At 47.5% G+C, this 22,122-nt stretch overlaps 1 long non-coding RNA gene across 1 annotated transcript; it reads right to left on the minus strand.

The window, feature by feature from the left end:
* Positions 1 to 5: 5 nt before the first annotated feature.
* On the minus strand, positions 6 to 21,922 carry LOC144892385 (uncharacterized). The gene is made up of 4 exons (XR_013623585.1): positions 21,373 to 21,922; positions 9,467 to 9,625; positions 8,646 to 8,801; positions 6 to 184 (listed from the first exon to the last, which is right to left on the minus strand). It is a non-coding gene; the product is annotated as an uncharacterized LOC144892385 (long non-coding RNA).
* Positions 21,923 to 22,122: the final 200 nt, after the last annotated feature.

Raw genomic sequence — 22,122 nt, forward strand, 5'->3', positions numbered from 1 at the left:
GTAGAGAGAGAGAAAGAGAAAGAAAGAAAAAAAGAAAAAGGCACAGCTCCAGCTTCGATGGGGTGTGGCTCTGGCATTCTCGGAGCAATCAAGGGACAAAGCCTCTCCTTCGGAGATTTCCAAGCAATCTTCCAAAAACCCTATTTCTGGTACGACCAGTGAACTCCTGTATGACTGGAACAACCTGTTTTTGAGTGCAAGTTATACTAGTTATTGTAACAGTTTGAGTACAAGGACAGTATAGCAGTTTGAGTACAAGATATACGTGTCATGGTAACAGTTTGAGTGCAATTACAACAGCAGTTTGAGTACAAGATATACGAGTCATGGTAACAGTTTGAGTACAAGGACAATATAGCAGTTTGAGTACAAGTTATACGAGTCATGGTAACAGTTCGAGTACAAGGACAATATAGCAGTTTGAGTACAAGATATACGAGTCCTGGTAACAGTTTGAGTGCAATTACAACAGCAGTTTGAGTACAAGTTGTAGTGAAAATGTATCAAAGTTGAACCCAGGTATGATGCTCACTTAAACCACTGAGAGGCATCTATAAGACCTCGGACGTCCGCGGCTCCGGGCCACTCCTGCGACATTTACTCTATGACATGTAGACTCGGATGGTACGTACATGCAGATACTCTAGGCTTGCTTGCATTGACTAATATTATCGATCCTTCCTATATGATGCCATGATCCTGATATATATTGCATGATTGTATTCTACAGGATGTTGCCAGAGATCTGATTGTTATTAAACCTACCTATGGGACAAAGTTGTGGACTTGATTGATTTCTACAACAATTAATAACAATCAGTCTCGCCGTCCACTCGAGGACAAGAGGCGAACGACATGGCGGGACACCGAATGATCCAGGTGCCGCAATTTGCAGCCGACCCACAAGCAGCGGATTCTGGCTCGGAGCTGACGCATTGGCTAAAGACCCTGGACAATCGGTTCAAAGCCCAGGATGCCGCTGTCACTGATGAAACGAAATTAGAAGTACTTCAGACTAAAGTACACCATAGCGTCTACCGGGGAATCGAACAGTGTACTACATTCAATGCCGCTGTGACAGAGCTGAAACGAATTTACATTAAGAAACGGAGTGTGGTTTATTCCCGGCATCTGCTCGCAAAGCGGAGTCAACAGCACACTGAGACGCTGGATCATTTTGCACAAGAGCTGCGATGTCTGCTTGCTGATAGTGCTCCGGAGGTACGCACACACGAGCAAGTACAAGATGATCTTGTACGCGATTCTTTTGTCTCAGGAATCAGCTCTTCAACCGTTAGACAAAGGCTTCTTGAAGTTGAGGACTTGACGTTCACGGAAGCTTTACGGCTGGCTCACGTCTACACTCAGGCTCGAGAACAATCTGACGCGTATGACCATACGCGTGTCACTGCGGGGACTTCCCGTCAGGCCCGACCGGAGAGAGCTACCGCCGAGGACGCGGGAGCCGACTCGACATCACTGCCGGAACTCCTGGCCTCTCCCGAGGAGGACCCAGATTCCGGCTTGGCGGCAGCCGCGGCTGCCGGACCAAAGCCCGGACAAAACGCTACGTGTTACTTCTGCGGGAATCGACAACATCCCAGGTCGACGTGCCCGGCTCGGGAAGCGATGTCATTTGTGTTCGACAAAAGGGAACTTTGCAAAAGTTTGCCGAAAAGCTGCGCGGGGCAAAAGAACTCGCGCGACAATGAATGTGCTTATCGCCGGGCCAAAGGGCCGAGCACAGTGCGGGGCGCCTCACCCGACTTTGATGAGCGGCGCACCTCCTCGTGGGCCCCTGGCTGCGCGCTCGACCTTGGTGGGATTCATCGGGCCGCCAAAACAAATGGTGCAAACACGACCGAACGCGGAGCGACCGTCCTTGGCCGGTATCCGAACGTCTCATAATGGCTTTGAGACTCCGCGCGTGACTCTCGCGCCATCCGAAGGCTGCTCGTACGAACTACAAGCTCCTGCTTCGGCACGGGAAACTGCAGTTGGCTTCGACACTTCTCGCTTGACACGAGCGCCATCCGCAGGCTGCTCATACGAACTACAAGCTCCTGCTTTGGCACGGAAAACTGCAGTTGGCTTTGAAACTACGCGCTCGACACGAACGCCCTCCGGAGGCTGCTCGAACAAACGGAGAACTGTAGCTGGCGTGGGATCTACACGCAAGGCGCGAACGTCTCGCTCGGATGGCTCGGCACCTGCCGGACCGCCTGGCCTGGCTCAGGCCATTATCCCACTTATGATCGAGGGAATTTTTGCTCGGGCTTTAATCGATACGGGGTCCACAGATAGTTATGTCGATCAACGACTGGTGCAAAAACATGGATGGCCGATCCTTGGGACAAGTCGTCGGATCTTTATGGCCTCCCAAGGGCTTAGGCTCAGCACAAAAGGGAAATGTCGATTGAAGCTTGTGATAAAGGGACGAATATTTCCAGATGTACATCTCATGGTCTTACCTGCGTTATGTGCTGATATCTTGTTAGGACATGATTTTCTTAAGCGACATGGATGTTTGGAAATGGAATTTGGTGGTACTGATATGCTTGCTGTGTGTGCACTCGCAGGGATGGAAATTGAGCCTCTGTCGCTGTTCCCCAATATGACCACGGACTGCACACCGGTAGCGGTAAAATCGCGGCGCTACTCACGAGCTGACGCGCAATTCATTGCGGAAGAAACAGCCCAGCTCCTAAAGGAAGGTATCATAGAACCTAGCCGGTCGCCGGGGCGGGCCCAGGTTTTAGTGGTACGAAGTGAAGCGCATCGCAAACGCATGGTAATCGACTATTCGCAGAAGATTAATCGATTTACACAGCTGGACGCCTACCCCCTACCGGGGATGGGACGCCCTGGTTCGACAGGTGGCCCAGTACTCGGTCTATAGCACTCTCGATCTGTGTAGTGCGTATCATCAGATCCCCTTCTCCTGGGCCGACCGCATCTATACCGCCTTTGAATTGGGTCAAAGGTTATACCAGTTCACCCGACTACCTTTTGGGGTGACGAACGGGGTTCCTTGTTTTCAGAGGGCTATGGATGACCTCATCGCTAAGGAGAACTTGTCCGATGTCTTTGTATATCTGGACAATCTTACGGTTTGCGGGCATGACCAGGGGCATCATGATGCCAATCTGAAGCGCTTCCTCGAGGTCGCGCAGAGGTATCGCCTAACCATGAATGAGGCAAAGTGTCGTTACTCCATGCGCACGATAGATCTTCTGGGGTACACCGTGACCCATGGCTCTGTCGCTCCAGATAAGGAGCGTCTGCGACCCTTGCTCGATATGGCCCCGCCCTGCGATCGAGCTTCGCTGAAGCGTGCTCTCGGGCTGTTCGCCCATTATTCTAAGTGGGTGCAAAATTTCTCCGCAAAACTCCGCCCACTTGTGGCCTGCGAAGCGTTCCCCATGAGCCCGGCCTCCATGGCTGCCTTTCGGGGCCTTAGGTCCGACATCGCTGGCGCCGCTGTGGCGAGCGCAAATCTTTCGTCTTGGAAAGTGATGCCTCGGATCATGCGATAGCGGCGACTCTCTCCCAGGCAGGGGGGGGGGGGGCGCCCTGTGGCTTTCTTTTCACGGACTCTCACCTCCGCTGAGCGGAGGCATTCGTCTGTCGAAAAGGAAGCGTACGCGATCGTCGAGTCGATTCGGCAATGACGTCCGTACTTGCTCGGACGATGTTTCCAAATCATCACGGACCAACAGAGCGTTGCGTTTATGTACGACACCTTACATGCTCAACGCATTAAGAATGAGATCACTCGCTGGCGTATCGAACTCACCGACTTCTGCTACACCATCAAATATCGCCCGGGGAAGGATAACCTGGTCGCCGATGCCTTATCGAGGCCGGCTACATGTGTGGGTCTCATATCTTTGGAGGGTCTGCGCGCTTTGCACGACACTATGTGTCATCCTGTGGTGGCGCGTTTCACTCATTTTGTGCGGTCGTAATCTGCCATACTCGGTTGAGGACGTTCGCCAGGTCTGTCGCGACTGCGCTGTATGTGCGGAACTCAAACCGCGGTTTTACAACCCTCCCATGGGGACACTTGTCTGGGCTACTAGACCGTGGGAGCGATTGGCGATGGATTTCAAAGGGCCGCTGCCAGTGTCGAGTAACTCTCGTTATCTGCTCACTATCGTTGATGAGTACTCGCGATTCCCTTTTGCTTTCACGTGCGCAGATATGACGGCCGCCACAGTCATACGGTGCCTGCAGAACTTGTTTTCTATGTTTGGGTATCCGGCCTACGTGCATACAGATCGGGGTGCGGTGTTCCTGTCCCAGGAAGTGAGGAGCTTCTTGCTCCAGAATAATGTCGCTTCTAGCTATACCACCCCGTACAGACCACAGGCAAATGGGCAGGTCGAACGCTTCAATGGGATTATATGGAGGGCCGTCACACTAAGCCTCAAGACCCTCGGCCGGGGCCTAGATAAATGGGCTTGGTCACTACCTGTGGCACTGAACTCGATCAGGGCTTTACTATGTACGGCCACCAACCAGACTCCTCACGAACGGCTGTTCCACCACCCAAAGAGCTCGGGTAGTATCCGATCCTTACCTAGTTGGCTCGCTGAGCCGGGGCCGGCCTACCTCAAACGCGCAGTTCGCACAAGCAAGTATGATTCCCTAGTGGATAAGGTGCAGGTACTCCAGGCTAATCCCGAGCATGCTCGCGTGATGATGGCAGATGGACGCGAGTCTACTGTCTCTGTACGCCATCTCGCCCCTTGTGGGGTCACCGACCCTTACGGGGACATCGACGAACCGATTTACGAGTCTATGGACTCTCCCGATGCTCCGCCTATGGAGCATCTGCCGTCCCTCCCGTCGCCAGATAGACCCCTGCCTGACGGCACTGTGGTGCCCCCTCCGACGCCTGCCCTCAGCGGCTACTCCGATGCAGGGGACTCCGGGCTTGGGGATGTCGTACCCGGTAGTTTCCGGACCCGTGCTGGCAGGGCGATTCGCCGCCCTGATCGCTACGGATGGACCGACTGACATGGACTGACATCACTATTAATGCTGTCGCATGCTTGATTCCTGCCTAGCGGCTGTGTAGTTCTAACGGCAGGGAGAATGTAGTGAAAATGTATCAAAGTTGAACCCAGGTGTGATGCTCACTTAAACCACTGAGAGGCGTCTATAAGACCTCGGACGTCCGCGGCTCCGGGCCACTCCTGCGACATTTACTCTATGACATGTAGACTCGGATGGTACGTATATGCAGATAGTCTAGGCTTGCTTGCATTGACTAATATTATCGATCCTTCCGATATGATGCCATGATCCTGATATACATTGCATGATTGTATTCTACAGGATGTTGCCAGAGATCTGATTGTTATTAAACCTACCTATGGGACAAAGTTGTGGACTTGATTTATTTCTACAACACAAGTTATACGAGTCATGGTAACAGTTTGAGTACAATTACAACAGGTTTGAGTACAAGTTATACGAGTCATGGTAACAGTTTGAGTACAAGGACAATATAGCAGTTTGAGTACAAGATATACGAGTCATGGTAACAGTGTGAGTACAATTACAACAGGTTTGAGTACAAGTTATACGAGTCATGGTAACAGTTTGAGTACAAGGACAACAGCAGTTTGAGTACAAGTATAGTACCTTAACAGAGTAAGCACAAGTACAGTAGGTTTCAGTACAATTACATTAAAAGATTAAGTACTAGTTCAGTAACAGGTTAAGCACAAGTACAGTAACAGGTTAAGTACAAGTGCAGTAACAGATTAAGTACAAGTACAGTAACAGAATATGTACAAGTACAGTTTATTACTTGTACTTAAACTGTATACTGCTGACACTGTTGGTAATGCCTCTGTCTTTCAGAAAGGTTTCAACTTCCTGAGAGGTAAATTGTGAACAATTGTCAGAGATCAACTCTTTTTTGGGTTATGATGGAGTGATTCGTCGCCTTCGACGAATATCTTTCCTTTGTTGGCGTGCTCACGAAGCATGCCCGTGTCGAAAATCCCATACAAACCAATAGGGACCAGGAGGACATTTCTTTGGGTCTCTATTGGAAATCACACTTTCTATTGGTTTCTACAGGAACCAGTGGAGTTTCCAGGAGAAACTTAACCAGATTCGGTTGAAACCATTATGAACCATTAGATGCAACTTGTCTGAAACCCAGAGAAACCAATGGGATCGTTTAAGTTCAACTGGTCCTGCAGATTTGAGTTAATTGGTCTGAAAAGCCATAGACCAACCAAAATACTGTTATGTCGGGGGGTAAAGGAATATCTCGGGCCAGGTAGATATGTTTCGGTAGGTATCCGACTGTCGCGATAGGGAATCTACCTGTAATAAGTTCTGTGTTTTTAGGCGGATTGTCGGGGTAAGAGTATACCTGTGAACATACAAGGATGTTTGTGTGTTAAATAGTTGTAGGGAGTAAGATAACACCCCTGTGTGTCAGACCTGGTAATCATTCCTTTGTCCCTTATGGCAACGCACACATATAAACACTTAGATAGGCCCTTTCATGCAACATTAATTAGTTCCCTTCCCTTACAATGACTTTGGAAGTCATTCCAAAAGCCTGGTGTTGGCTTAGCGTTAAGGGTGCCGGCTTGGGATCCTAGGGTCCTGGGTTCGAATCCCGGTCGATCGCTGAATTAATGCCAGGGGGGTTGACTCAGCCTGTCATCCTTCCGAGGTCGGCAAATTGAGTACCAGCTTGCTGGGATGAATGATCCCGGTGTGTACCCCGGTTTAGAATAGGTACACCGTATCCCTGCGCATCGTAAGGGTGTGACCAAGGGTTGGCGTCAGGAAGGGCATCCGGCCATAAAAACATTGCCTCAAACAGTAAACCATGATTGTCATGGGGCCCGCAAGGCTAACCCCCGCTCTAGCGGGGAAAATGGCCTGAAAACGATCAACTCGGAGTGAGCGAGTGGAAAACAAAATTGAAGGACGAAGGAATTGAAGGAAGAACTAAAGAATGGTGCCGATGGGGTGCAGGAGGAGCCAAGGGTGGCAGAATCCGAATCGGCACGGGGGGGGGAAGCCAAATTGGGAATTGCACCGGAAATGGCAATTGAAGGAAATGGAGAAGGTCGGGAAGGAAATTTACAGGTAAATGGAGGATGTTTCCCACATCGTGGCCTGGAGGTTTATCGGGGCCGGGTGGATGCCACAACACCCCAACCGGGGGATGGATTTGAATCCTTGCTGTGCCAGGGCAGTGGTTCAGACCAAGAAGGGGTAACATCTTCATTGTCTTCACGCTGTTGAAACCAAAGCTTTCAGAATCATTGGAATCTCCCGTGATGAAGCTATCTCTGAGGGCCTTTCACTCACTCACCGCAGGCAGGTTGGTGGTCTTTCCTTCTTCTACCGACTCCTCTCTGGCCTTGCACCCCCAGCTCTCTCTGGGCTCTGTCCCCTAAATATTCCTACAGGTCGCACAAGATCTGCCTGCAACCCTCTTATGGTTAAACTGCCAAAATCAAGACTTTCTGCTCACCTTCACTCCTCTTTTCTCCCGCCTCTGGAACAAACTCCCTTACTCTCTTCAATCCCACTCCACCCTCCAGGTCTTTAAAACAGCTGTTCACCACCATCTCTTATCTTCCCCCATACAAAACCTTGATCTTTTCTACCCCCGCTAATTTCACCCAAAATCCTTCACTTTTTTTTTTTTTTTAAATACCAACTTCTGTCCTGGAAGTCCTTGGTCCCCTTCTGTTTTATACCTCTCCCCCCCCCCCTCCCCACACCTCCTCCCCCCAAGCCCTCTCCCTCCCACACTTCTCCCTGCTCTCAAATGTTGTGTTTGTGTGCTTCCCCTTCTCTCCCCATCTTGTCTTCCGCTCCCTCTTTTTATATATTTTGTTTGTCTGGTTGATTTGTTTGTGAAATAAATGTTAGCTCTTTCATGAGCCTCGATTCAGTATACAAAAAAAAAAAAAAAAAACCCGTGTTCGTTTGAGTCAATCCCCTGCAGGATCGGAGCTGCCGTTGATTCGCTCTCCGTAAGCGCTTCCGCCTCTTCCTCTTCACTTCTTCTTCTTCTTCCTGCGGTTGATAGCAAAATCCGTATTTGGTCGTCACCTCAGTTAAAGCCATTTGGTCTTCCGCGGTCCCTGGTGTTAACTTTGAGGATTCGCAAGAATACTTTCATGATGGTTTGTTCTAAACAAACACAAAACATTCAGTTCCGTATTGAATTGAGTCATAGCGATGTTCTTTATAACAGAGTTTCCCTGTGGAGTCTCAGATGGCAGAGCCTTGGTACCGTTAACTCGAGGACCTGGATTCAATCCCCAGTCTGGGATTGTAATTTTCCCAAAATATGTAATTTGTTTCTTTTCAATCCTGTTCATTTATATGTTGGTGTTCTCTTGTTCACAAACTGTTCCAGCCCATTGACCCACTGGGTTTTATTGGTATTTTCTACTGCTCCAGTATTTCACTTTCTTTATTGAAAGCAGTGGATCCCACTGATCCTATTTCCGATGGGATTTTGTGCGATTTGTCCAATTGGTTTTCCATGGGATTTTCGACACGAGTTTTGCGTTGTGTGATGATTGCATCGGTAGAAATGGGTGATGAGCAGATGAAACCAAAACAGTTATCAATCATCCACTCACCTGAAGCTTACGCCAAAGCCAGATGACAACAAAATCGAGGATCTTTGGCAAAACTACAACAAAAAAGAAAAAATCCCACAAGGAGGGATCTTTCCAAAAGGCAAATGTTGATTTTTGTCTCTCTGTGGTGTAGAACCACTCAACAAATGTTTTCTCCTGTTCAGGCAGACAACAAAACATGGGAATTAAAAGCAAACCCACATCGAGCGAAAAACAAGTGAAACTATATGATCCAACAACATATTTGTTGAAATTTGTAAAACATCTGAATCGAAAAATAAACATAGGGGCAATGCATCTGGCGCTCACCTGGAAGAATAAACAGTATACTGCACCGACTAAAGGTATTTTAAACCAATTTCAATGCTTGCTCGAAGACAGGGTAGTATGTAGAATCATACTAAAATAATCATAAGACTTTTAACAAACAAACAAAAAGTACCTTTTTGGGGGCAACCCCCGACCCACTCCCCAACCCCGTATACCTCCTCAGATCCCAATTTTTATTTTGCCTTGAACACACATTGGTACATCATGGATGATGAAGGTTGTGGTGAAGTTTCATCGAAATTGTGTGTGTAGGTTCTGAGAAAAAAAGCAAATACCTGTTCTGGGGGCAACCCCCCCCCCCCCCCCCCCCTCCTGTAGACCACATTAGACCACGATTTTTTTAATTCCAGGAATAAACTCTGTCACAACATGGGTGATTAAGGTTGTGGTTAAGTTTCATCGAAATTGTAATTGTAAGGTTGTGGTCAACACACAAACAAAAGTCTTCCTTAAAAAGCATACCATCTGTCAGCAATTTTCTACAGACTTACCGATGGATTCGAAAACATGCTGTTTATCCAATAGATCACTCCCTGCTTTGGTGGAGGCACAAACAGTTCCCCAAAGAAAATCGAGATCGATGCAATCGAAAGCAACAGCATAAACAAAACAGCGCTGATACGGTAATATGCAGTTGTTGATTTCAGATTCTGCAAAACACACACCATTTCATACACACAACTGGAGCTCGCAATCACGATAGGTTAATGGTAATATCTATTCATGATGTACGTATCGAACATTTAAAATGTCACAACATTAATTTTACAACATCCGGTGTTATCCATAAATAGTGCGGTATGCAGTGTAATTCCGTAGGAATTTTGTGCCAAAATTGTTTTTTTTTTGCTTTCTCTGATTGATTTTGGGTCAAATTATTGAAAAATGATTGGGTACAAATTTTCCGACCCCTGTACCCCCTCTTTTGGATTTTTTGAAATTTTTGGAAAGGATTTTGGAATTTGCTGATGGAGCTGATTTGTTGATTTGTAATACTCAGTTCCAGAAAGAGGATAATAAGCTTGTTACATACACGTCAGGTGTGTCGACGACAACCGTTGACTTCCTGCTGGTGCGTAGGTGAGATAGGGGGCACATCCGGGACACAAAGGTGATCCCGGGGGAGGAGGCTGTTTCACAGCACCACTTGGTTGTCTGCGACATAAGGGTGAAAGGTGCGAGGAGAGCTCGGCGGGTGAAGTACCAACCGAGAATGAAGGTGTGGAGGTTGAAAGAGGTGACAGTGAGGGAGGCATTAAAAGAGAGGCTGAGTATGGTCGAGGATGATGTGGTTGAGCTTGAAAGTGGTTGGATGTCAATGAAAGATAGTCTGTTGGGAGCCGTTGGTGAGGTATGTGGATGGACAAAAGGACCACCGAGGCACTCAGAAACATGGTGGTGGGATGATGAAGTTGGAAAGAAGATTGACGAGAAGAGAAAGAAGTTCAAGGAGTGACAGAAGGCGAAGGGTATGCGGGCAGAAAAGGCAGAGCATGAAAGTTATAAGGCAGCCAAGAAGGCTGCAAAGAAAGAGGTAGCAAAGGCACAGGAGGCATGCAGGAAAATGTTTGGAGAACGCTTTGATTCGGAAGAGGGTCAGAGAACGGTATTCAGGATTGCAAGCAGATAGCGAAAGAGAGGTGTGATGTGATGGGGGTGAGTTGCTTGAAGGATGAAATGGGACAAACCGTTGTGGACCCAGATGGAATTAAAGGAAGATGGAAGAGATATATGGAAATACTGTTGAATGCAGAGAATGAATGGGATGGCAACATAGAGAGTAACCCAGTTTTAGGACCGGCAGAGAAGATAACCGAGACCTTTAACATTTATTGCAAAGTGAGTTTCTTGAGACCTTCGAGTCAAAAATACGTTTGAGGATGCTGAAGGATGGGTGGAGTTCTGGAGAGTTTAGGGAATGTATGAAAGAGGCACTGTAACTGTAAGAAATGGAATTTTTTTTTGGAATGAATAGATTTGGTGAGCATGTCGAAAGCATCCTTTTTTGAAGAAGAAGAAAAAGGTGTTATAGTATATGACAGAATACAGTTCTTCAGGGGACAGTTGAAACATTTTTTAACGACGTGAACACGTCATCACGAACAACGTGGTCGAAGAACGAACGAACAAATAAGAACGAACAACGGATAAGAACAGAGAAGGGAATATATATATATATATATTTTTTTTTTTTTTTTTTTTTTTTTTTTTTTTGAGTTGAGATGAAAACAGAGACAGAGACCGAACGTGAAACGTGAAAAATAGAGACCGAAAGTAATTGCGAGTGCAATCTAAGAAACCGCTGAGACAGAAACAAAGCCTCAAGCCAAGGTCAGACACGGTAGCCTACTAGTACTACACTAGGCCTCAGAATACGCGACACAAACGAACCAACGATTCTGTACACAGGTATGAAAAACCAACAGCAAGAATACTATTAAAGACACACCAATAGTTACACACACCGAAAGAAAGATACAGTTTCGACAAAAACACAATAGGGAAAAGTTACTTAACTTCGAAAGCGTGCGCACATGGACAGCTTTGAAGAGACGTGACCTCCAATCTTGCCTTGAAATGAGTTGCGCTGAAACAACTTGCCTTTGCCTCTTGGAAGGCAAATCCAACTGAAGGCAATCTCAGTTCCTCCCACCAAGCTCAGAACAAGTGTCTCTACCCTCAGGAGTGCCAGGAAGCACTGTCTCTCCACACTCAAGAATGAACTCTCAAACCTGTCTTCTTCCTCCAAATCCTAGTGGTGTCTGGTCAAATCCGTTTCTGGTGTTTGTTCCCCCTCCATCCCCTCCCTTACCTCAAATGGCTCACAGTTGACACCGTTCGTTACAAAGCCGAATGCCTCAACTCTGTGTTTGCCTCAAAATATTGGGTCCCAAACCCATCTCTCTATGTTTCCACCTTACCCAGTCGAACCCAACCGCTCCTGGACTATGTGTCCTTCTCTCCTGACAAGGTGGAGAAGTTTTTGTCAAACCTCGACTGATTCTGCAACTGGACCAGACGGCATCAGCCCACAGGTCCTAAAATCCTGCTCTGCCGCTCTATCTCACGCTCTCTCTGTTCTTTTCACCCTCTCTTTTGCTCAAGGTCATCTGCCAGCATCTTGGAAATCAGCAAACATTACCGCTTTACACAAAAAGGTGCAAAAACTGATCCTTGCAACTACAGACCAATCAGCCTGCTCCCAATTATCAGCAAAGTCATGGAATCCATCATTGCTTCGGATATCAAATCTTTCCTCTTTTCCAATGGCTTGATCTCCGATCATCAATTTGGATTCAGACCAGGTCATTCTTCACTGGACATGTTTCTTTCCCTGTCTGAACAATGGATGGAGGTCCTCAATGCCAAACAGGAAATCAGAGCTGTCTCCCTTGACATATCACGTGCCTTCAATGCGGTCTGGCACACAGCTCTGCTCACCAAACTCTCCTCCTCTTGTATCCATGGAAATCTCCACGCAAGGCTTGCGGACTTCCTCTCTGGTCGAAGTCAACGTGTGGCCCTGAATGGATTTCTCTCATCTCCCCTACCTGTTCTGGCTGGAGTTCCCCAGGGTAGTGTTCTGGGCCCTGTGCTTTTGCTGGTCTTCATCAATGATCTCTCCGACTCTGGAAAATCCTCTCTAGCTCTTTGCTGATGACTCCACTCTGTGCCGCTCCTTTCCTCATCTCTCAGATCGGCAGTCTGCAGCCTCCTCGGTCTCTGCAGACCTGGACAAAATCACAGACTGGTCAAACAAGTGGAACATGTCTTTCAATCCTGACAAATCTCACACTCTTACTATGTCTCTCCGAAAAGACCGACTGGAAAACCCTCCCATCTACTTTCTCAACAATCCTCCACAAGAAGTTCTGTCGCTCAAGCTTTTGGGTCTCACTATCTGCCATGATCTTTCTTGGGAAAACCACATTTCAAAGCTGGCCTCCAAAGCCAGTCGCCGACTGGGCATCCTCCGTCGTGTGAAGTCCTTCCTTGGCACACCTGAGCTCCTCACCACATACAAGGCTTTCATCCGCAGCTCAATGGAATACTGTTCCCCCCTCTGGGCCAGTGCTCCTGCCTCACACCTAGCTCGGCTTCACGCTGTTGAAGCCAAAGCTTTCAGAATCATTGGAATCTCCTGCGATGAAGCTAACTCTGAGAGCCTTTCACTCACTCACCGCAGGCAGGTTGGTGGTATTTCTGTTTTCTACCGACTCCTCTCCGGCCTTGCTCCCCCAGCTCTGTGTGCTCTCTGTGATCCCCAGCTCTCTGAGCTTTCAGAATCATTGGAATCTCCTGTAATGAAGCAAACTCCGAGGGCCTTTCACTCACTCACCGCAGGCAGGTTGGCGGTCTTTCTGTCTTCTACCGACTCCTCTCCGGCCTTGCTCCCCCAGCTCTCTGTGCTCTATCCCCCAAATATTCCGACAGGTCGCACAAGATCTGCCAGCAACCCTCTTATGGTTAAACTGCCAAAATCTAGGCTCTTTGCTCACCTTCACTCTTTCATTCCCCTTTTCTCCCACCTCTGGAGCAAACTCCCCCACTCCCTTCAATCCCACTCCTCCCTCCAGATCTTTAAAACAGCTGTTCACCACCATCTCTTATCTTCCGCCATCCAAAACCTTGATTTGTTCTACCCCCGCTAATTCACCACAGATACAGTTTTTTGAAATTCCAACTTCTTTCCTGGGAGTCCTTGCAGTGTCCATATGTTTTATACCTCTCCTACCTCCCCCCACCCCCCAAGCCCTCTCCCTCCTACAGTTCTCTCGATGTCCCTGCTCTCAAATGTTGTGTTTATGTTCTTCCCCCTCTCTCCCCATCTTGTCTACCACACCCCTTATTTTGTGTTTTATGTGTCGGTTTGACTTTTTGTGTGATTAATGTTAGCCCTTTCACGAGCCTCGATGTTATTTACAAAAAAAAAAAAAAAAAAAAAAAAGCGGGAGGGCCGACGGGAGTTGTGGGAGATATGTTGAAGGCAGCGGGAAATTGGGGTGTGAAGAGAATGACAGAGATCTGCAATCTGGTGGTGAAAGAAGGCTGCATTCCAGTGGATTGGGAACTGAGTACCCTCGTCCCTCTATACAAGGGGAAAGGTGACCCTCTGGACTGTGGCTCGTATCGAGCGATAAAGTTATTGGAGCATGGAATGAAGGTATTGGAAAGGGTGTTGGAGAGGAGGATAAGGAAGAAAGTGAAGATTGACGAAATGCAGTTTGGATTTATGCCAGGAAAAGGAACGACAGATGCGCTTTTTATTGTGAGGCAGTTGCAGGAGAAGTATATGGAGAAGAGGAAGAAGTTGTTTCTTGGGTTTGTTGATCTGGAGAAAGCATTCGATAGGGTTCCACGTGAAGTCGTGACATGGGCATTGAGGAAGTTCGGAGTGGAGGAATGGTTGATCAGAGTAGTGATGGCAATGTACAAAAGAGCGCGCACAGCTGTACGGACGAAGGACGGGAACAGTGGTGAGTTTGAGGTGAAGGTGGGAGTGCATCAGGGGTCGGTACTAAGTCCACTACTATACTGAAACGCAAAAGAAACTTACCACCTTTGAAACCTTTAAATATCAACAATAACACTGTGTGTAGTAAATGTGTGAACTTATTTGTGGACAATAGTGTCCTCACTGTCAGACAAAACGGTCACGGATGGTCACTTGAACCTTCAATGGTCACTTCATAGCACAGCTGTTGAACAGCCGTTTTGACTGTCAGTGATTAGCCAAGGGGTACGGGATGATTTTAATGAGCTGCACGTGATGTCTTGATATTGGCTTTAAAAAGGGCAGTGCAAAATGGGCATTTTGACCGAAAAATTTGACCATTTTGACCATTTTGACCAACTTCAAAAAGACCGAAAACGCAAAAGAAACTTACCACTTGTTTGAAATGTAATAAAATTGTAACAGTTCAAAATAAAACAAACCAACAATTGCTAATTGAAACATTGGCATTTTATTGATGACATGTCAAGTTTTTGACCAAGATACACCATCTCATCAGTTTGTTCTACAGTACAGGACAGCACAGGGTGCAATGTCAGTCCCCTTTCAATAGCGTGTGTGGCCACCATTGTTTTGGATACAGGCAGTGCATCGTCGGCGTATACTGCCTACCAGTCTTTGGATGGATTGCTGCTGGATTCTGTCCCACTCAGTCCTCAATGTCTGAAGCAGCTCTGCCCGTGTCCTGGCCCTGCCAACTACGCATCTCCCAAGCTCATCCCACAGGTGCTCTATGGGATTCAGGTCAGGGGAGAGTGCAGGCCACTGCATGGTGTTGATGTTCTCGCCTTGGAGAAATGCAGTGGTAAAGCGAGCAGCATGGGGACGAGCGTTGTCATGCTGAAAGGTTCTCAGTTCTGGGTGGTCTAGCAGGAATGGCAGCAGATGAGGTCGCAGGATGTTATCCACATACCGCTGGGCATTAAGATTCCCATCCACAACCACCAGTGGCGTCCTGTACCGGCCTGATATGGCGGCCCACACCATCACACTTGGGCCACCCCACCTGTTGGCTTGACGCACGTAACAATCGGCATATCGCTCGCCAGTTCTTCTCCAGACACGCTCACACCCATCAGGACTGTCCACACAGAACCTTGACTCATCGCTGAAAGCGACCTCGTTCCACTGCGCCAAGATCCACCGCTGATGCTGCTGGCACCATCTCTGTCGGTTGCGGCGATGGGCAGCCGTCATCACGGGGCCTCTGTATGGTCTTCTGGCAGTCAGACCATAGTCATGCAGTCGTCTTCGTGCAGTATCATTGGAGATCCGTGGGTTTGCACGCCCCGGAGTTTCTGCCGCAGTGCGGGATGCTGGACGGAATCGATCCCGCAGGTGACTTCGGACCATCTGCCTGTCCTGCCTTGCAGTGGTGACTCTTGGCCTCCCTGATCGAGGTCTGTCATCTGCAGAGTTGTGGAGGGTGTCTGTCCACCAGGGCCGATATTGTCTGGTGTGAACAGCCAAGGCGACGTGTCACCTCAGGGTAGCTCAGTACGCCTTGCAGCATGCCCAGGGCACGCTGCCGTTGATCCCTTGACAATCGTGGCATGTTGATTGAAATGCCCATTTTGCACTGGCCTTTTTAAAGCCAATATCAAGACATCACGTGCAGCTCATTAAAATCATCCCATACCCCTTGGCTAATCACTGACAGTCAAAACGGCTGTTCAACAGCTGTGCTATGAAGTGACCATTGAAGGTTCAAGTGACCATCCGTGACCGTTTTGTCTGACAGTGAGGACACTATTGTCCACAAATAAGTTCACACATTTACTACACGCAGTGTTATTGTTGATATTTAAAGGTTTCAAAGGTGGTAAGTTTCTTTTGCATTTCAGTATATTTGTAGCTGTGATGGAAGTGCTGGCTCAGAACGTAAAGGAGGGTTTACCGTGGGAGTTGTTGTATACAGATGATCTGGTGTTGATTGCAGAAAGTATGGATGGACTGAAGGAGAAGATGAACAAGTGGAAGGAATGTATGGAGACAAAAGGTCTGAAGGTGAATATCGGAAAAACGAAGGTGATGGCAAGTGGTAAAGCATGTGGTGAGGTGGAAAGAACTGGGAAGTGGCCGTGTACTTTGTGCAGGAAGGGTGTCGGAGTGAATTCCATTCAATGTACAATGTGCACTGAGTGGGTTCATCAAAAATGTAGTGATTTGAGAGGGTCATTAACCAGTGTGGCAGCTACATTCAAGTGTAAGGTGTGCACAGAGGGAGCTGCAGATGGAGGAAATGTTGAGTTGGATCTTGGAGATGGCGTGAAGCTGGAAGGTGTGAAAACATTTTGTTACCGAGGAGACATGCTGAATGGAGAAGGTGGATCAGACTCGGCAACGGTTGCTCGAGTGAGATATGCATGGAAGAAGTTTTGGGAACTGAGTGGTGTGCTAACGAGGAGGGGAGTGTCCTTGAAGCTGAAGGGAAAGGTGTATGCTGCATGTGTGAGAAGTGTTATGATTTATGGGAGTGAGACATAGGTAATGAACGTAGAGCAGCAACGAAGGCTGGAAAGGGTGGAAATGCGAATGGTTCGGTGGATGTGTGGAGTATCATTGAGAGAGAGGAAGACAAATGAAGAATTGTGAAAGATGATGGGAATAGAGCCTGTGATGGATGCTGTGAAGAGAAACAGGTTGAGATGGTTTGGTCATGTGTTGAGGAAGGATGAAAGTGACTGGTTGAGAAGAGTGATGGAAATGAATGTAGAAGGAAGTAGAGGACGGGGAAGACCGAGAAAGACTTGGCTCAAGATGGTCGAAGAAGAAATGCGGGCAAGGGGGTTAAACAAGGGGAGATGCAGAAAATAGGGCAAAATGGAGAATATTGTCATGGGGACTGCAAGGCTAACCCCCGCTCTTGCAGAGAAAATGGCCTTAAAATGCCTGTTGTGTGTTGTTGTTGTACCCCCAACAATGATTGGGTACAAATTTGTTGTTGAAAAATGATTGGGTACAAATTTTCCGACCCCTGTACCCCCTCTGGGGGGTCACTTTCCAAATTTGGGGCACACAAACAGACCCCACCCTTATCTCCGCTAATAATGAACCGATTTTCACAATCTGTGTCTTTTTAGGGGTTTTAGATGATACCGAGTCCATTTAGCACACATCCAAAGTCAATGGAAGTGATTTTATGACCCCTTGACCCCATCTGGGTGGTCCCTTTCCATTCCAGATCTAAATCCCATTGAGCACATGTGGGGAGATATGAAGTAGCAGTTGGGAGAAGGCACCCTTCAAATCTGGGAGAACTGGAGCAGTTTGCACAAGAAGAGTGGGCCAAACTGCCAGTGGAGAGGTGTAGGAAGCTCATTCATGGCTATAGGAAGCACTTCACTGCAGTTATTTTGTCCAAAGTCTGTGCTACGAAATATTAAGTCTCGGGAGTCAATAATTTTGTCCTTGCCATTTCTTTTTATTTTCTGATTTAAAAGGATATATTAAGTTCTGAATCACAAACAAAGGTTCTGTTATATTAACAGTGAAATACAGAATTGCAGAGACCAAATACTTTTGTCAATTTCAACTTATTTTTGGAGAAAATTGTGAGTGATTTGAAAAAGGTGCAAGGGTGCCAATATTTTTGCTCAGCTCACAAGCCTCTCCTCAGTGAAAGACACATGAAAGCCCGCTTGGAGTTTGCAAAAAAGCACCGAAAAGACTCTCAGACAGTGAGAAACAAGATTTTGTGGTCTGATGAAACCAAGATTGAACTGTTTGGCTTCCGTCTGACCACTCTGCCATAAAGCCCAGATCGATGGAGTGTTGCAGTGATGGTTGTCCTTCTGGAAGTTTCTCCCGTCTCCACACAGGATCTCTGGAGCTCAGCCAGAGTGACCCCCTGATTGCTCAGTTTGGCCGGGCGGCCAGCTCTCGGAAGAGTCCTGGTTGTTCCAAACTTCTTCCATTTAAGAATTATGGAGGCCACTGTGCTCTTGGGAACCTTGAATGCAGCAGAATTTTTTTTTGTAGGCTTCCCCAGATCTGTGCCTCGACACAATCCTGTCTCTGAGCTCTGCAGGCAGTTCCTTCGACCACATGGCTTGGTTTTTGCTCTGATATGCATTGTCAGCTGTGAGACCTTATACAGACAGGTGTGTGCCTTTCCAAATCATGTCCAATCAATTGACTTTACCACAGGTGGAGTCCAATCAAGGTCTAGAAACATCTCAAAGATTATCAAGAGAAATGGGAGGCACCTGAGCTAAATGTCGTGTCACACACACACACACACACACACACACACACACACACACACACACACACACACACACACACACACACACACACACACACACACACACACACGATGGATTTTTTTTCATATGATGATGATTCTTTTTTTCAGGTTACAATTGTGGGTGGAGTCAGGCCAGCTGTCCAACCAATGGGTATAGAGAAGACACACCACATAGACACTGGGGAGCCTCATGAGTGGAGGAGACCAACGGGCTGACCTTGTGCCTCGTGGTTGCACCAGGTTGATTGGCATCTGAAGGAGATAGGGATGGGCCAGGTATCATCCTGGTGGATGGCCAGATGGAGGCCCCTGAAGTACCTTTGGAAAGTGGATGCGAAGACGCGCTGCTCCGGCGCGTGCTCCCATACCTCACCTGACCTGACCTGACCTGACACTACATACAGATTTATTCAATAGATATTATGTCGGGTGGGGTAGCAATATGTCGAGCCAGATAGATCTGTGTCGGTAACGTGCTTCGTCTGTCGCGGTAAGGAATCTACCCTGTAATAAGTTTCATGTGTAGGCGTTTTGTCGGGTAAGAGTATACTTGTGAGCATACAAGGATGTTCGAGTGGTAAGTAGCGTAGGGATTAAAGAATAAAGCCCTGTATGTCTCACCTGGTCAGCCAAACCTTTGGCCCGTATGGCAATGCGCACCTGTAGACACTTCGTTAGTATCTCCTTAGTGCAACATTAAATGACTCCCTTCCCTGACAGTGACTTTGAAAGACGAACAGGCAAGGAAAGCAGGCCGGGGCACCGCCGATATAGGCCGCCGCCAATTACACCTCCGACAGGCCTAACCACCGAGTGCCAGGCGCTATCACCAGCTGCACCTACGAGCTATCACCACGCTACGGTCCTGTGATTGGTCGGCGTGCAGGGCGCGAACCTCCAGCCAACGAGTGCGAGAGGCACGAAGCTGGAAGGTTCGGTGGAAGTCGCTGGTTGGTAGCGCGCCAAGGCTGACGTCACCGAAAAGGTTATTTAAGAGAGTGCCGAACGCCATTTTTCAGTTGGTCTGGAGAGTCTCTTGCGGTTCGTGCTCTTGTTTGCGCAGTTAGTTTTGTTTGGACATCCGGCGCCTCGTCTTGTGCAGCCCGAGTTGAGTTGAGTCATAGCCCGAGTGGAGTTTGCTTGCTTTTGGCACGTTTGCTTCGGGAGAGCCGACTGGGACGTGGCAGGCCGATCGTGTGTGAAGATCGACCTCGCTTGGAGCCGCTAGCCTGCATTGGACGCGCGGTGCTTTTCTTGCTGTGGGACCTCGTGGTGCTTGGAGCGGTGCTCGGTGCTTTGGAGCTTGGTGCACGGACCTCGTGAGCGGCGAGAGGCTTGGACCGGGGCCTGGTGGCACGCGAGTGGGGCCGACCGGGGCCGTGTTACACTGCAAGACGACAAGACCAGATAAGACTGCACACTACATTACCCATTTCCCCCAAACATAACGAATGTTTTTCTTTTGGTGATTCTTATCCCTCGGTTGTATTTGAGGTCTGTGTGTGTGGGGACGTCCCGATTAGGAATTAGGTTTATCGTCGCGTTTCCCCGTCCCGATTCTTATTGTGAATAAATCCTTGTATTATTTTGCTGTACATACTTGAAGGCAGTTTCCCGTGTGATTGATTTAATAGGTACGGCTGCAGGGCTCTAGCGCCCTCCTCCATCCCGCGCGCTTTGGTGTAGCTTTTTGGTTCCGGAGTCCGCCATTGAGTTTCCGCCTCAGGGGTTAAGGCCTTCGAGATCGGCTTCCGTGACCGTCTGATGTTAATCAAAGACGGCCGCGCGACAATATAATCACAATACTGTTCGAAGCCTTTAAGGGTAGAATCCGCTATACAATGAGGAACTTCTTACATGGGCGGCGACAGTTATAGTCTTGTCAGGTCAATCAAAATTGCTGGACAATGTAGGTTTAGATTCCATTCACGTTGTTTCAAGTGATCAAATGGAAAATATGTGCATCGACATACCCTGCTCTTTATCTGTAGTGTGGAACCATCTTACACTCTCCATGTCAGGATTGTTGGTCTTACTTTCTGTCTCACTCAAACTAGAGCTACCGGCCTATCTTTAATCTCTTTCTTGCAAACAAACATCATACACTTTTCTTCTCTTTTATTTAAGGCCTGGCCTCGATGAGGGCTACATATTCCGTGCCTGGAGCCTTCAACATTAAAAAAAAAAAAATTTGTTCTATTATTTTTTTCAACCATTTTCTACGTAATTCATCCTTTTATAAACCCATTGTCCTATTACTTTAATAGACTTGCAATCTACAAAACCCATTGTTGAAACTAAATCGGTATAAAAAAGCACTGAGACCCACCATAGCACTGAGATGAAATGATATGGCCGCCATCTTGGTTTTCTGGTGGGCCTAACACAATAGGCCTGTATGTTTCTGCTGATTATACACTGCCAGGATTTGGTGCATCACATTCCCATTGGCTTTGTTTGGGTCAAGTGTTATTTACAATTAGGGACCCCAAAAATTTACAATGAGGGGCTTTAAATGTTCATTTCCCAATCGGCCCGTTACCGATTTTTTCGCAGGTTGTGACTACAGTGCGGTCATTCTTGTTTGTCTAACAAATTGCAGAACAAATTATAAAACAGCAACATTGACTTACCGGAGGAAGCCGTTGCCAAATCCAATGAAGTGAATTAACTGTCCCTGCCAGCAGCAAGAAACAGAGAATTGAACTGCAGCAAAATTGTGAGAAGCACGTTGGAGCTTCCTGGCTTTTTGGAGTGAAAATCCAATGAAAGATCGATTTCTCCTGTTCAAGCAGAACACAAAAAATGAGGAATATAAGACAAATGTAGTTCAAAGTGAGTGCACACATTGGAGGAGACCTGATCAATCTTTAAACGCATAAATAAAATCCTTTGGCAAAAACAACCTCAAGTAGGCGTTTCCTTTAACTGTCTACCAGTCTATGACATCGACTGGGAGAAATTTTTGCCCACTTCTCAATGCAGAATTATTTCAGCTGTGCAATGTTTGAGGGGTTTCTTGCATGCACAGCTCTCAAATCCCCCCACAACATCTCGATGGGATTTAGATCCTGGCTTTGACTTGGCCATTCCAGAACCCTCCATTTCTTTCTTATCAGCCATTCCTTGGTGGATTTACTGGTACGTTTAGGGTCATTGTCATCTTGCATGGTCCACCTTCGGTTGACCTTCAACTCTCCGACAGATGGCCTCACATAATCCTCAAGCACGCTCTGGTACAATGAATAATTCATAGTGGATTATATGATGGTGAGCTGCCCAGGCCCTGATGCAGCAAAGCTGCCCCAAACCATAATATTTCCATCACCATGCTTTACAGTTGGTATCAGGTTCTTGTGGTCAAATGCTGTCTTTGGTTTTCG

Source organism: Myxine glutinosa, chromosome 5 (genome assembly GCF_964187855.1).
Source record: "Myxine glutinosa chromosome 5, kmMyxGlut1.1, whole genome shotgun sequence".
Taxonomy (NCBI): domain Eukaryota; kingdom Metazoa; phylum Chordata; class Myxini; order Myxiniformes; family Myxinidae; genus Myxine; species Myxine glutinosa.